Source organism: Bos grunniens, chromosome 8 (assembly GCF_055505025.1).
Source record: "Bos grunniens cultivar Pamir isolate PY7600 chromosome 8, Bosgru_T2T1.0, whole genome shotgun sequence".
Classification (NCBI taxonomy): domain Eukaryota; kingdom Metazoa; phylum Chordata; class Mammalia; order Artiodactyla; family Bovidae; genus Bos; species Bos grunniens.
Genome location: NC_141172.1, coordinates 76724072 through 76737697, shown reverse-complemented (window position 1 = coordinate 76737697; position 13626 = coordinate 76724072). Strand labels below are relative to the sequence as shown.

Sequence of the window (13626 nt, the reverse complement as noted above, 5' to 3'; positions counted from 1 at the left end):
TCTCGTGGCACCTATCATGATTTATCTTTTATTATAACGATTTTATCCCTTATTCTAAAGGCAAGGATAACATCTTCAACTTCCCTCTGTAACCCCGCAGCGTCTTACCTAAGGGGGCGTCTACTATTAGTTGAAATCAAAGTGATTTAGGAAGATAACGTGTGCAACGGTAAGCAGCAGAGAATACGAAGTCAGGACAGTTGGGTTCCTGCTCTGCCATTTATTAGACGTGAGGCTTTGGCTAAGTCGCTTAACTTGGCTTGGACAACGGGAATCCTACTACTTGATGGAACACAAAGGGAGATAACTCTACAGAGAACGAACTAATCCATGTTCGTTATTTTCCTTGCAGAGAGCTGATGCAGCCTTTCTATTAAAATCCTGTTTGCAGGACCATCCCCACTTAACCGACCGGAGGTCGGGCCCCCGAACGGCTGGGAATTCGGGCCCCCATGTTCCCCAGGCCTCCTTCCACGGCAGGGCTCTCTGTTCTCCGCGATGCAGGTGAAGCCTCCGACCTGCGGGGGTATGGCCTGGAGTCCTATTCTCTCGGGAGACCTCCCCCCTCCCACTCACTCCGGGAAAGCTCTCCCCTTCCCGGTAACCCAGAAGACCGCTGCGCCGCCGCCTACGTGAGACGTTTGGACCCTGCACGGCCCCCGTAGCTCCCCTTCTCCAGCAGGTGGTTCTGGTCCTTTCCCCCAACTCTGGGCGCTCACGTCACCGGCGAACCTCTACCCACGCGCTAGCGCCGCAACCAACCGAGAAAATAAACAAACCCCAGCGCGCGGCGGCGGGCGCGCCAGGCCCCTCCCCCGCTCCGCCCCGCGGCTCTCACGCCGCCCCCTCAGCCGGGACTTCCCTCCCGCCCTCGGCTCACGGCCGCGCTCTCTCCGCCCCTCTCCGCGGCCCGCAGCCGCGCTCCCCGCTGCCGTCCGCCCGGCGCGACTCCCCGGGGCCCGTTAGTGCTCGGCGCCCGCTCGCGGGGCCGCCGCGCGACCCCTGCCCCGTGCGAGCCCGCCCCTGCCCCCGACACTTGACCCAGCGCAGTCCCAACGCCTAGTGCGGCCGCCCCGGGAGCCGCGGAGCGGCGGCGGCGGGGGGAGGAGGGAGAGGAGGACCGAGCCGGCGGCCGGAGAGGCCCGGTGAGTACGCGGAGGGCGGGCCGCCTCGTGGGGGGTCAGCTTCGGCGCCCCTGAGGCAGTGGTGGCGGCCCGGCCGCGCCGCTCCGGGCGTCCCGGCTCGGCCGTTGGGGACTCGGCCTGAGGCGACGGGCCCCGCTGGCCGGAGCCACTGGGCAGAGTGCGCGGGAGGGCCGCTCCTCAGGAAGGCCCTCGGCGCCCAGCTCGGGGGCGGTGGAGAGAGACCCGCGCCGACCCCAGGCCCGGGCGCACCGGCGGTGCCTGCGCCTCCCGAGACCCCGCGGGGGCCCGGCCAGGGGGCGACCGCGGTCGCGGGCCCGCCGAGTGACAGGTGCCGCCGCCCCCTCCCCGCCGCGGGCATCGCTCTCCCTCCCGGGAAGCCAGGCGCTCGGAAATTTCTGGAGCAACGACCCGACTCGCTGTTTTTCTCCGTTGCAGGTTTTGAAACCGCTTCTTTGCCAGAGTTCGGTCTCTCCCAGCCCTGTTTCTTTCTCGTTTGTACTTTGCGCGAGTAACTTTGGGAGCATCGGTTAACAGCCTATGGGTGAAATTTGGCTTTCGTTCATGCATGAGGTATAGTAAATTACTTATTGAATAAAGTGCTCCTCCTTCTCCCGCTAGCTATTGAAAAAAGAGAAGGGTTTTGAATTTTTTTTTTTTTTTGCAGTTATTGTTTGTAATAAGCAGTCTTCCAGAAATTTTGTCATTTCTAACACTTAGGGATCTTGGTCGATATTGAACAGTAAATGGCTTATTAAATTGTGTTTTCTCTCCAACTTCTTTTAGATTTTTCATTTTTAACTTTACCTGGAGTCTCCAATTGAGTAAGTGCTATGGCTTTCATTAGAAGCACTAATGAGAAAAATAGTCTTTCCTCTACTGGACAGCCACTGAAATGTTCTCTACGCTTTTCATTATTGTCTGCTTCTTTACATAGTAAACGTGCTTGTAAGTGTAACCTGAATCGTCGGTTTAATAAATTTGACTTGCCAGCTATAAGAATATTAAACTTCGTGGCAATTAAAAATAATACAGATTTTTTTTTTTCTCAACAAGTTTATAACACATAAGCTCACATTAGTCAGATCCTGATTAACGGAAGATGATGTCATAATTGGTAACAACAAACTTAGCTATAAGACATCAATCAGGTGGCTTCACTCTATAAAGAGTGAAGAATTCAGAAGTTGAGCAGGAAGAGATCATTGGGACTAATGAAAATACGTGTGCTTTATTCATGGGAGAATTCTTTAGTTCCTCAGTCGGTACCTGCTTGTACTTTTTGCTTAGCTTTTTCAATCCACAGAAATTAGATGCTGCAGGTTAGAGACGGGAGACAGTATTGAACTATGAAGGAAAAAAAAATGTTTGTATTAAGTTCGTTGAGAGCAAAGTTTGGGTATGTTCCTGGCACTTACTGGTTGTGAACCTTAGTTTATAAGACGCCAAAGTGAAAGATATTGTGTAGTTGGCGTTATTTGAGGAACAGAACATGAAAAAAATACAATACAAAATTTTCACCAGATATTAAGTCACTCATACTCAGTGCCATTTCATTTTATGGCTTTTGTTTTTTAAAATCTAAGCTACTTTTCAGTGAGACCACACTGTATGCATTTCGTTTTTCACCAGGCTTACTGGTTGGTTATGTTAGTGGAAGATCACTATCGTTTTTGTAAAAAGGGATATCTTTCTTGATAGAGGAGCTTAAACATATATCAGTTTTGAAGTGCCCTAATTATGGTTCCCTGGACTGAAGGATGGCTACTGCTACCATCTTTCTTGACCCTAGAATGATCATAGTCGAGAAGAATGATATCATAGTGGCACTTTTTCTCAGAACTTTGGTAGGGGAACCCAAGAGGCTCAGCCATTTATAAAACCATTTATAAAACCTGCTTCTTGCAGTTTAGGCTATTCATTTAAAAAACGTATTTACTTAAGCTCCTGGTGTATTCTAGTTCTTTTAAATTAACGCTTTAAAACCAGTTCTGTTTCCTAAATAAATATACCTTTTAAACGAAATTAGTTGTGGTGATGATGAGTTAGTAGAATGCCACTTAACAATGAAGCAACTTTGAACTGCTAATAACCACTATTAACTCACATTTGCATTTTGGGAATTGAGGATTATCTCTAGTGCACTTTGCATTTTGCTGCATTCTATTTTAGAGCAGGTCTTTGAATGTGTAGATAGCTGTATACTTGGGGAATGTAAATATTTTTTAAAAAAACAAATTCAATAAACGTATCTTTTGTGTGCCAGGTCCTGTGATTTTTGTTGGGGATGGAAAAAAGAGGCCCTTGCCTTTCAGGATATTGAAATCAGGATTATAAAGAGCTGGGCACAATAAACATAATTTTAATTAAATCTGTCCAGTAATAAAAGTAAATATAGAGTACAGAAATATTGCAGAGGAGGAAACGATTAAACAGGCAGGTTAGAAGAAGCATTTTAGAGATGCTAGCACCTGAGCAAGATTTTGGGGAACAAATACTGGGTAGGCCAAATCCTTTAGGTTTTTCTGTAAGATCTTATGGAAAAACCACACACACAAAAAAACTTTGTGGCTAACCCAATACAGGTTGTAAGTGAAAGAGATATAGGGCATTTTAGGCAAAAGGCATAGCAAAAGCTATAAACAAGTAAAATTAAATGTGTGGTCAGGAAGTTTTAAGTAGTTTTTTTGTTGTTGTTTGTTTATTTTTGGCTCTGCTGGGTCTTCACTGTTGTGCACAGGCTTTCTCTGGTTGTGGTGAGCCGGGGCTACTCCCTAGTTGCAATGCACAGGCTTCTCATTGTGGTGGCTTCTTGTGTCAGGGAGCACGGGCTCCAGGTGCTCCAGCTCAGCAGCTGTGGTGCGCAGGCTTAGCTGCTGTGTGGCACGCGGAATCTTCCCAGACCAGGGATTGAACCCGTGTGTCCTGCGTTGGCAGACAGATTCTTATCTACTCTGACACCAAAGAAGTCCTAAATAATTGTTTTGGTGGGGTACAATGTCTGAGGAAGGACAGTTGCTTTTGAAAATCTAACATATGTTCTAATATTAATAATAAGTAAGTTTTTTTTTTAGTACTGAGTATAAAGTGGAGACTTTCCTGTAATTTGATATTACTGCAATTTCAAGTATAGAGGAATAAATAGTTTTTACTAATGGTGTTCATTAAGAAAGTATAAAACATTGCACTTCATGTGATGAGTTGCCTGCATATTTATATTTGTAAATTTATTGTGCATTTGTTTTTAAGTTATCTTGTGAACTTTTGTCTTCCTTCAACTACTTAAATTAGCCTTTACATTATTTTTAAAAGAAAACTCAACAGGAAGAGGGATAAACAGAAAATGATATTACATTTCTGGACCAAAAAAACTGATTTGTGTAGTATTTTAGTAATGTGTAACTGTTTAACATAGAACACTAGCCATTACATTCATAGACTGACCAATGTAGGTAACTTAGTGGATGTCTACTATATTTTTGTTTTGTGTATCTTAATTATCTCCATGTTATTTAAGTGTATGTATATAAATGAGCATTTGAATACCTGGATTTTAAAGACTATGTAATAGAGAAAGAACGGGAAGATGGGGGAGGGCGAAGAGCTCCGTTTGCATCTGTTTACCTAAGTATCTCTTTGATATGACTATAGATGGAGATGCAGACGTGTGGGACACAAGACCTCTAACCCTATGCTCACAAGAAGCCCTTTCCCTGAAATAGTATCTTTAAAAGTCTGATGTTTTTGTGGTCTGCTTATTTGTCTCTTTTTCTCTTTAAGATTTTTAAAAAGTAGTTTCAAATGAATTCCTGAATTATATGACATGATTTTTTTTTTTTTTTTGTAAATTCGGAAAAATTTGTTAATGAAGGCAGTGTTCTCTTAAAGACATGCAACACAGTCTTTAACAATTGCTTTCTGTCATTTGTCTTCTCAGTCACTAACATAAGGGACCTGAGGCATGTCATTGTTAATTCTGACCTGTAGTTGCCCTTTCTAAGTTTTGACACAGGGCAGAAAAATCAATATTGCATTGATTATATTATGTTTTCCTTTTTGAATTTGGGTATAGATAGCCATTTTTCCTTTTCAAGATGAGATTTTTTTTTTCTTATAGAAAATTATTATAGACTATTTGGGAAAATAATGAAAACTATAGAAAGGAAGATAGGCATCATGGGTAGCCCCATGCATCTCATTCTTTTTGGTATGTAAACAACTAACATGTTTACAAACTGGGGATTATTTTTATTCCCTTCGTTCATTTAAAGTTTACATTTCACCCCTCTTCCCACTTGTGAAGTATTGGTTAGCGTATGGTATATGCATTTTTGATACATAGATTCCTCTCATGACTAATGAGGGAGTTGATGTGTTGTCTGTTTATCACTTTTTTTTAAAGTAGAACTTATGATACAGTTGATCAGCCTTCCAGTTGTCCCATCTCTTTACTCCTTCAGCTGCTAAGTAGAGCTATTTTTTGCCTTTAGTTTTACTAAAGTGATATAGGTGGCCACCACTCTTCTCTTCTCCCATCTGTAGCCCCTGACCAAACAAGGGATCATTGCAGGTGAACATTTCCCCCTTTCCATCTACCTTTCATTAGTTAAGCACTTGGGTTGCTAAGGTGTAGCATAGGTAGCTGCCTCATCAGAAAAAGTTATTTTGAGTGTTTAACACTGATTCTTTTTTCAGTTAACACAATGTATTCTAATGCTTTCTTTTCACTTTTATTATTTCTTCTCATTCATTCAGGAAACATTTGTTGCTTGTCACATATGTCCACTATTTAAGACATGGTCACTACTGTGATTCTTGGGTTTCAGGTAGATTGGTGTTCTCCTCATGTAGTATGTTAGATAAAATCTTTAGGTCTTTGACTCTTTTCAGTGGCTCAACTGCAAATTCTGAAGGCCAAAAACTGTTTTCTTTTCATTTCAAAGAAAAACAATTTCTGTGAGCTTGTAAGAGATGTTTAGAATGTCTGTGAACATTTCACTCATGCAGGACAGTCCAGATAATGAAATTCAGTTTTTGTATCAGTCCTAAATTGGAGAGGAAGTGTATTTGTGTAAGCTATTAGTGATGATAAAGTTAGATAATATTGCAGTGACAACCTGAAAACCTCACCAGCTTAAAGAAGCAAAGTTGCTTTCCTACTCAAGCTACATATCCATTACAGGTTAGTAAGGAGATTTTTTTCATTGTAGTTTCAGACTCCATCAGACTTGACTGATGGAGACTTCATCTAAGCATATGCTTCTGCAGTAACAGAAGCAGAGAAAAAACATGGCTCACCACGCTCGGCTTTTAAAGCTTACATTTCACTGGTAAGTCACATTGGCCATGTCTGCATTCAACATGAGAGTGATACATAATTCTTTTTCAGGGAGGGGCAGTGAATATTTTTGAACAGCTATCATATGCAGTTTATAGTTGCAAGAGTTAAAATTAAATACAGTAGTTATAGAACAACTGTGTAGGATTAGTGTACCTAAAGTGGTCAGAACTACTAAAACTTAGCAGGATTTTAACATGGCATGTTGAAGTGGAAGCAGAATTAATGTTTTCTATAATATTTTTGAGTCTGAAAATTTCTTTGCATTTTTTAGTATTTTCTCCCTTTTAATAACTTACAAAGCCTTAATTCTCAAGTTTGTGGGAAAGAGTTAAGCCTAAAAATATGTCTTAATTTTATTGGTGTAATGTCATCTCTGTATGCTGTGGTATTTTATCTTAATTCATTTATTTCTGGGCATAGGAACAATAGGTATTAACATGATCTTATAATACAAATACTTTGATTTCGTAACTATTAGATGGCATCTTCAAATATCAGCTCTTCTTTTGATTTTCCCTCATTGTTTAACAAAAAACTGAAAAATTTCTAAATAATTTTCTGGATTGTTAGGTTAAGATAGAACATTGAATATATGCTTCTCATTTTTGTTTCCTCCTGGGGGGTGAAAACATGATAACCATAGTGTGTGGTTAGCTTTCAAAATGTACCTTAATGATCCTTACCTCCTGGTATTCACACTTTTAAACAGTCTCCTTCTGCAATGAATAAGTAGGGTGTCCCGGGTAAGCAGTAGGATATTGTGGAAATAAGAGTAGCTCGTTTAGGTGTGAGCACTGTGGCTCAAGGCAGACGTGATAAAACTATAAAGAAAAAGGAATAAGTAACACACAAATCAGGATAATAACTTATCTTTGAACAGGTTGGGTGTTAGGGGGATGCTATTGGGGAGGCCCATAGGGGGGGTTAACATTTCATTAATCTCTGTGCTGGTTACTTAGAGTGTTCCTTTAGTTTTTTAAACTTAATATTTTATTCAGTTATATATTCAATACATTTCAAAGTAAAACATTTATGAATTTCACAATTAAGAAAATCTGTTTCTGTTGAACTGAGAGTACTTAAGTCTTCTAGTAGTTACAAGGCTTCTTAGAAACTTCAGAGTGTAAGCAAATCTAATTTCTGGTCCTGACTTCGACAGTAACTTGCAGGGTGGCTTAACCAGTCTAAGTACCAGTTGTCTCATCTGTAAAGCCAAAGGATTTGGGTTAGATATTACTAGAGGACCTTTTTAAAAAAATTTTTATTGTATAGTTGATTTACAGTGTTGTGTTAGTTTCTAGTGTAAATAAAATGATTCAATTATATATATATATTCTTTTATTAGAGGACCTTTGATATCATAAGTTTAAAAATTTCTTTAAAAGCTGAAAGATACCAATAAGGGATTAATTTCTAAAATATATAAAGAGCTCATACAGCTTGATATCAAAAAGGCAACCCAATCAGAAAATAGGCAGAAGACCTAAATGGACATTTCTTCAAAGACAACATACAGATGGCCTACAGGCACATGAAAAGATGTTCAATATGCCTAGTTATTAGGGCGGAGAAGGCAATGGCACCCCACTCCAGTACTCTTGCCTGGAAAATCCCATGGGCAGAGGAGCCTGGTAGGCTGCAGTCCATGGGGTCGCTCAGGGTCGGACACGACTGAGCGACTTCACTTTCACTTTTCACTTTCATGCATTGGAGAAGGAAATGGCAACCCACTCCAGTGAAGAACATAGGCTGCCGTCTATGGGGTCACACAGAGTCGGACACGACTGAAGTGACTTAGCAGCAGCAGCAGCAGTTATTAGGGAAATGCAGATCAAAACTGCAATGAGGTATCATCTCACACCAGTCAGAATGACTGTCATCTAAAAAAAATCTACAAATAATAAATACTGGAGAAGGTGTGGAGAAAAGAACACTTTTATGCTGTTGGTGGGAATATGAATTGGTGCAGCCACTGTGGAGAATAGTACGGAGGCTCCTTAAAAAACTAAAAACAGAGTTACTACTATATGATCCAGCAATCCCACTCCTGGGCATTTATCCAGAGAAAACTTTAATTCAAAAAGCTATGTGTACCCCAGTGTTAATTTGTTGTTGTGTTCAGTTGCTGAGTCATGTCTGATTGTTTGCAACCCCATGGACTGCAGCAAGCCAGGCTCCTTTGTCTTCCACTGTCTCGCAGAGTTTGCTCAAACTCGTGTCCATTGGGTCAGTCCATTGATGCTAACTCATGTCCATTGGTGCTATCTAACCATATCATCCTCTGCTACCCCCTTCCCCTTTTGCCTTCAGTCTTTCCCAGCATCAGGGTCTATCCAGTGAGTCAGCTCTTCACATCAGGTGGCCAAAGTATTGGAGTTTCAGCTTCAGCAGGAGTCCTTCAAAGGAATATTCAGGGTTGGCATCCTTTAGGATTGACTGGTTTGATCTCCTTGCTGTCCAAGTGACTCTCAAGAGTCTTCTCCAGCACCACAATTCAAACGTATCAGTTCTTTGGTGCTCAACCTTCTTTATGGTCCAACTCTCACATCCATACATGACTACTGGAAAAACCATATCTTTGACTAGATAGTCCTTTGTTAGCAAAGTGTTGTCTGTTTTTTTAATACATTGTGTAGATTTGTCATAGCTTTCCTTCCAAGGAGCAAGCATCTTTTAATTTCATGGCCTCAGTCACTGTCCACAGTGATTGGGAGCCCAAGAAAATAAAATCTGTCACTACTTCCAGTTTTTCTGCTTCTGTTTGCTATGAAGTGATGGAACTGGATTCCATGATCTTAGTTTTTTGAATGTAGAGCTTCAAGTCACCTTTTTCACTCTCCTCTTTCACCCTCATAAGGAGGCTCTTTAATTCCTCTTCGTTTTCTTCCATTAGAGTGGTATCATCTGCGTATCTGAGTTTGTTGATATTTCTCCCCGCAGTCTTGATTCCAGCTTCTGATTCATCCAGTCTGTCATATTGGATGATGTACTTCACATATAAATTAAATAAGCAGAATGACAACATACAGCCTTGTCGTACTCCTTTCCCAATTTGGAACCAGTCACTTTTTCCATGACTGGTTCTAACTATTTCTTCTTGATGTGTATATAGGTTTCTCAGGAGTCAGGTAAGGTAGTCTTGTATTCTCATCTCTTAAAGAATTTTCCACAGTTTGTTGTGATCCACACAGTTAAAGGTTTTAGTGTAGTCAGTGAAGCAAAAGCAGATGTTTTCCTGGAATTCTCTTGTATTTTCTATGATCTGTAGGATGTTGGCAATTTGATATCTGGTTCCTCTGCCTTCTCTAAAACCAGCTTGAACATCTAGAAGTTCTCAGTTCATGTACCGTTGAAGTCTGGCTTGGAGAATTTTGAGCATTACTTTGCTAGCATGTGAAATGAGTGCAGTTGTGTGGTAGTTTGAACATTCTTTGGCATTGCCTTTCTTTGGGATTGGAATGAAAACTGACCTTTTCCAGTCCTGTGGCCACTGCTGAATTTTCCAAATTTGCTGGCATATTGAGTACAGCATTTTGACAGCATCATCTTTTAGGATTTGAAAAAGCTCAGGTGGAATTCCATCACCTCCGCTAGCTTTGTTCGTAGTGATGCTTTCTAGGGCCCACTTGACTTCACACTCCAAAATGTCGGGCTCTGGGTGAGTGGGTCACACCGTTGTGGTTATCTGGCTCATGACGATCTTTTTTGTATAGTTCTTCTGTGTATTCTTGCCACTTCTTCGTAATATCTTCTGCTTCTGTTAAGTCCATACCATTTCTGTCCTTTATTGTGGCCATCTTGGCATGAAATATTCCCTTGATATATTCCGCTTTCTTGAAGAGAAAGAAGGAATTTTCTTGATATCTCTAGTCTTTCCCTTGTATTGTTTTCCTCTGTTACTTTGCATTGTTCACTTAGGAAGGCCTTCTTACCTTTCCTTGCTGTTCTCTGTAACTCTGCCTTCATTTGGATATCTTCCCCTTCCTCCCTTGCTTTTTGCTTCTCTTCTTTCCTCAGTGATTTGTAAGGCCTCCTGAGACAACCACCCTGCCTTCTTGCATTTCTTTTTGTTTGGGATTATTTTGATCACTGCCTACTGAACCTCTGTCCATTGTTCTTCAGTCACTGTCTCTACCAGATCTAATCCCTTAAATCTATTCATCACCTCCATTATATTGTTATAAGGGATTTGATTTAGGTCATACCTGAATGGCCTGGTGGTTTTCCCTCCTTGCTTCATTTTAAGCCTGAAATTTGATCTGAGCCACAGCCAGCTCCAAGTCTTGTTTTCACTGACTGTATAGAGCTTCTCCATCTTTGGCTGCAAAGAAAACGTAATCAGTCTCTTTTCATTATTAACTATCTGATGGTGTCCATGTGAAGAGACATCCTTTGGGTTGGAAAAGGGGGGTTGCTGTGACCAGCGTCTTCTCTTAACAAAACCCTGTTAGCCTTTGCCCTGCTTCATTTTGTACTCCAAGACCAAACTTGACTGTTATTCCTGGTATCTGTTGACTTCCTACTTTTGCCTTCTGATCCCAATGATGAAAAGGACATATTTCATCTTTCTTGGTGTTAATTCTAGAAGATCTTATAGGTGTTCATAGAACTGGTCAGCTTCAACTTCTTTGGCATCAGTGGTTGGGGCATAGACTTGGATTACTGTGATGTTGATAGAACGGGTGAGGGGAAGATTAAATTGGTTTGGGATGAACATATTCACACTATGATATATAAAACAGGTAAACAACAAGCACCTGCTGTATAGCAGAGGGAACTATAGTCAATCTGTAAACAATGCTGCTATGAAGACTGGGTGCCTTCATGGATTACAGCTTTGTCATGGCGTAGTGGCTTGCATAACTCAATGAAGCTATCCTGCTAAATCACTTCAGTCGTGTCTGACTCTCTGTGACCCCAGAGATGGCAGCCCACCAGGCTCCCCCGTCCCTGGGATTCTCCAGGCAAGAACACTGGAGTGGGTTGCCATTTGCTGTTTTCATAGCAGCATTGTTTACAGATTGAATATAGTTCCCTCTGCTATACAGTAGGTGCTTGTTGTTTACCTGTTTTATATATCAGAGTGTGAATATGTGTGGTTTGCCTTGGAAATGATTTGAGATCACTCTGTCATTTATAAGGTTACACCCAAGTACTGCATTTCAGATTCTTTTGTTGATGATCCCTTCTTCCAAGGGATTCTTGCCCACAGTAGTAGATGTAGTGGTTATCTGAATTAAATTTGCCCATTCCCGTCCATTTTAGTTCACTGATTTCCTAAGATGTCGATGTTCACTCTTGCCATCTCCTGCTTGACCATGTCCAATTTACCTTGATTCATGGACCTAACATTCCAGGTTCCTATGCAGTGTTGTTCTTTACCATGTCAGACTTTACTTTCATCACCAGATACATCCACAACTGAGCATTGTTTCCTTTTTGACCCAGCCGCTTCATTCTTTCTGGAGCTGTTAGTAGTTGCCCTCCACTCTTCCCCAGTAATGTATTGGACACCTTCTGGCCTGGGGGGCTCATCTTCTGGTGTCATGTATTTTTGCCTTTTCATACTGTTCATGGGCTTCTTGAATCAGTAATGATTTGCCATATCCTCCTCTAGTGGACCACATGTTGTCAGAACTTTTCACTATGACCCTTCCATCTTGGGTACCCTGCACAGCATGGCTCATAGCTTCATTGAGTTATGCAAGCCACTACGCTGTGACAAAGCTGTAATCCATGAAGGCACCCAGTCTTCATAGCAGCATTGTTTACAGATTGAATATAGTTCCCTCTGCTATACAGTAGGTGCTTGGTATTTACCTGTTTTATATATCATAGTGTGAATATGTTAATCCCAAACTAATCTTCCTCTCACCCCTTCTATCTATCACCTGTGTTAAGTATGGGTTCATTTTCTATGTCTATGAGTCTATTTTTGTTTTGTAAATAAATTCATTTGTATTTTATATTTTTAGTTTCACATATAAGTGATATTATATGATACTTGTCTTTGTCATATTTATTTCACTTAATGTGTTCATATGTAGGTCCATGTTGTTACAAATGGCATTATTTCATTCTCTTTTATGGACGAGTATTATTCCATTGTGTTTGTATATCACAAACAGATGATTTGGATTACACAAGTCTATACACACACATACATCTTCTTTATCCATTCATCTGTTGATGGACATTTAGGTTGTTTCCATGTCTTGGCTATTGTTAATAGTGCTTCTGTGAACATTGAGCACTGTTTACAATATTTCCCAGGCAAGAAAACTGGAGTGGGTTGCCATTTCCTTCTCCAGGGGATCTTCCTGACATGGGGATTGGACCAGCATCTCCTGCGTTGGCAGGTGGATTCTTTAGCACTGAGCCACCAGGAAGCCCCATAAATAATATATATATATATCAGTTCAGTTCAGTCTCTCAGTCGTGTCCAACTCTTTGCGACCCCATGAATCACGGCATGCCAGGCCTCCCTGTCCATCACCAGATCCCGGAGTTCACTCAGATTCACGTCCATCGAGTCAGTGATGCCACCCAGCCATCTCATCCTCTGTCGTCCCCTTCTCCTCCTGCCCCCCAATCCCTCCCAGCATCAGAGTCTTTTCCAGTGAGTCAACCCTTCGCATGAGGTGGCCAAAGTACTGGAGTTTCAGCTTTAGCATCATTCCTTCCAAAGAAATCCCAGGGCTGATCTCCTTCAGAATGGACTGGTTGGATCTCCTTGCAGTCCAAGGGACTCTCAAGAGTCTTCTCCAACACCACAGTTCAGAAGCATAAATAATTGAGTAAAAATATATACATGTATATAAATAACTGAATCATTTCCCTGTACACTTGAAACTAGCACAGCATTGTGAATTAGCTGCTGCTGCTGCTAAGTCACTTTAGTCATGTCCAACCCTGTGTGACCCCATAGACGGCAGCCCACCAGGCTCCCTGTCCCTGGGATTCTCCAGGCAATAACACTGGAGTGGGTTGCCATTTCCTTCTCCAGTGCATGAAAGTGAGAAGTGAAAGTGAAGTCACTCATTCGTATCCGACTCCTAGCGACCCCATGGACTGCATCCCACCAGGCCCCTCCATCCATGGGATTTTCCAGGCAAGAGTACTGGAGTAGATTGCCATTGCCTT

At 41.7% G+C, this 13626-nt stretch overlaps 1 protein-coding gene across 6 annotated transcripts in view; it reads left to right on the top strand.

Moving 5' to 3' along the window:
• The first annotated feature begins 1034 nt into the window (after positions 1 to 1034).
• The window catches only part of GKAP1 (G kinase anchoring protein 1), a 91502-nt gene continuing 78910 nt past the window's right edge, over positions 1035 to 13626 (top strand). For 4 of the 6 annotated variants that reach the window (XM_086416817.1, XM_086416816.1, XM_086416812.1 and 1 more), the window contains exons 1-2: positions 1035 to 1145; positions 1581 to 1715. The gene's annotated coding sequence lies outside the window, so the exon portion shown is untranslated. Of the gene's footprint in view, positions 1146 to 1580; positions 1716 to 6352; positions 6473 to 13626 lie in introns of all 6 variants that reach the window. The other 2 variants (XM_086416814.1, XM_086416815.1) reach the window with 2 other exon arrangements.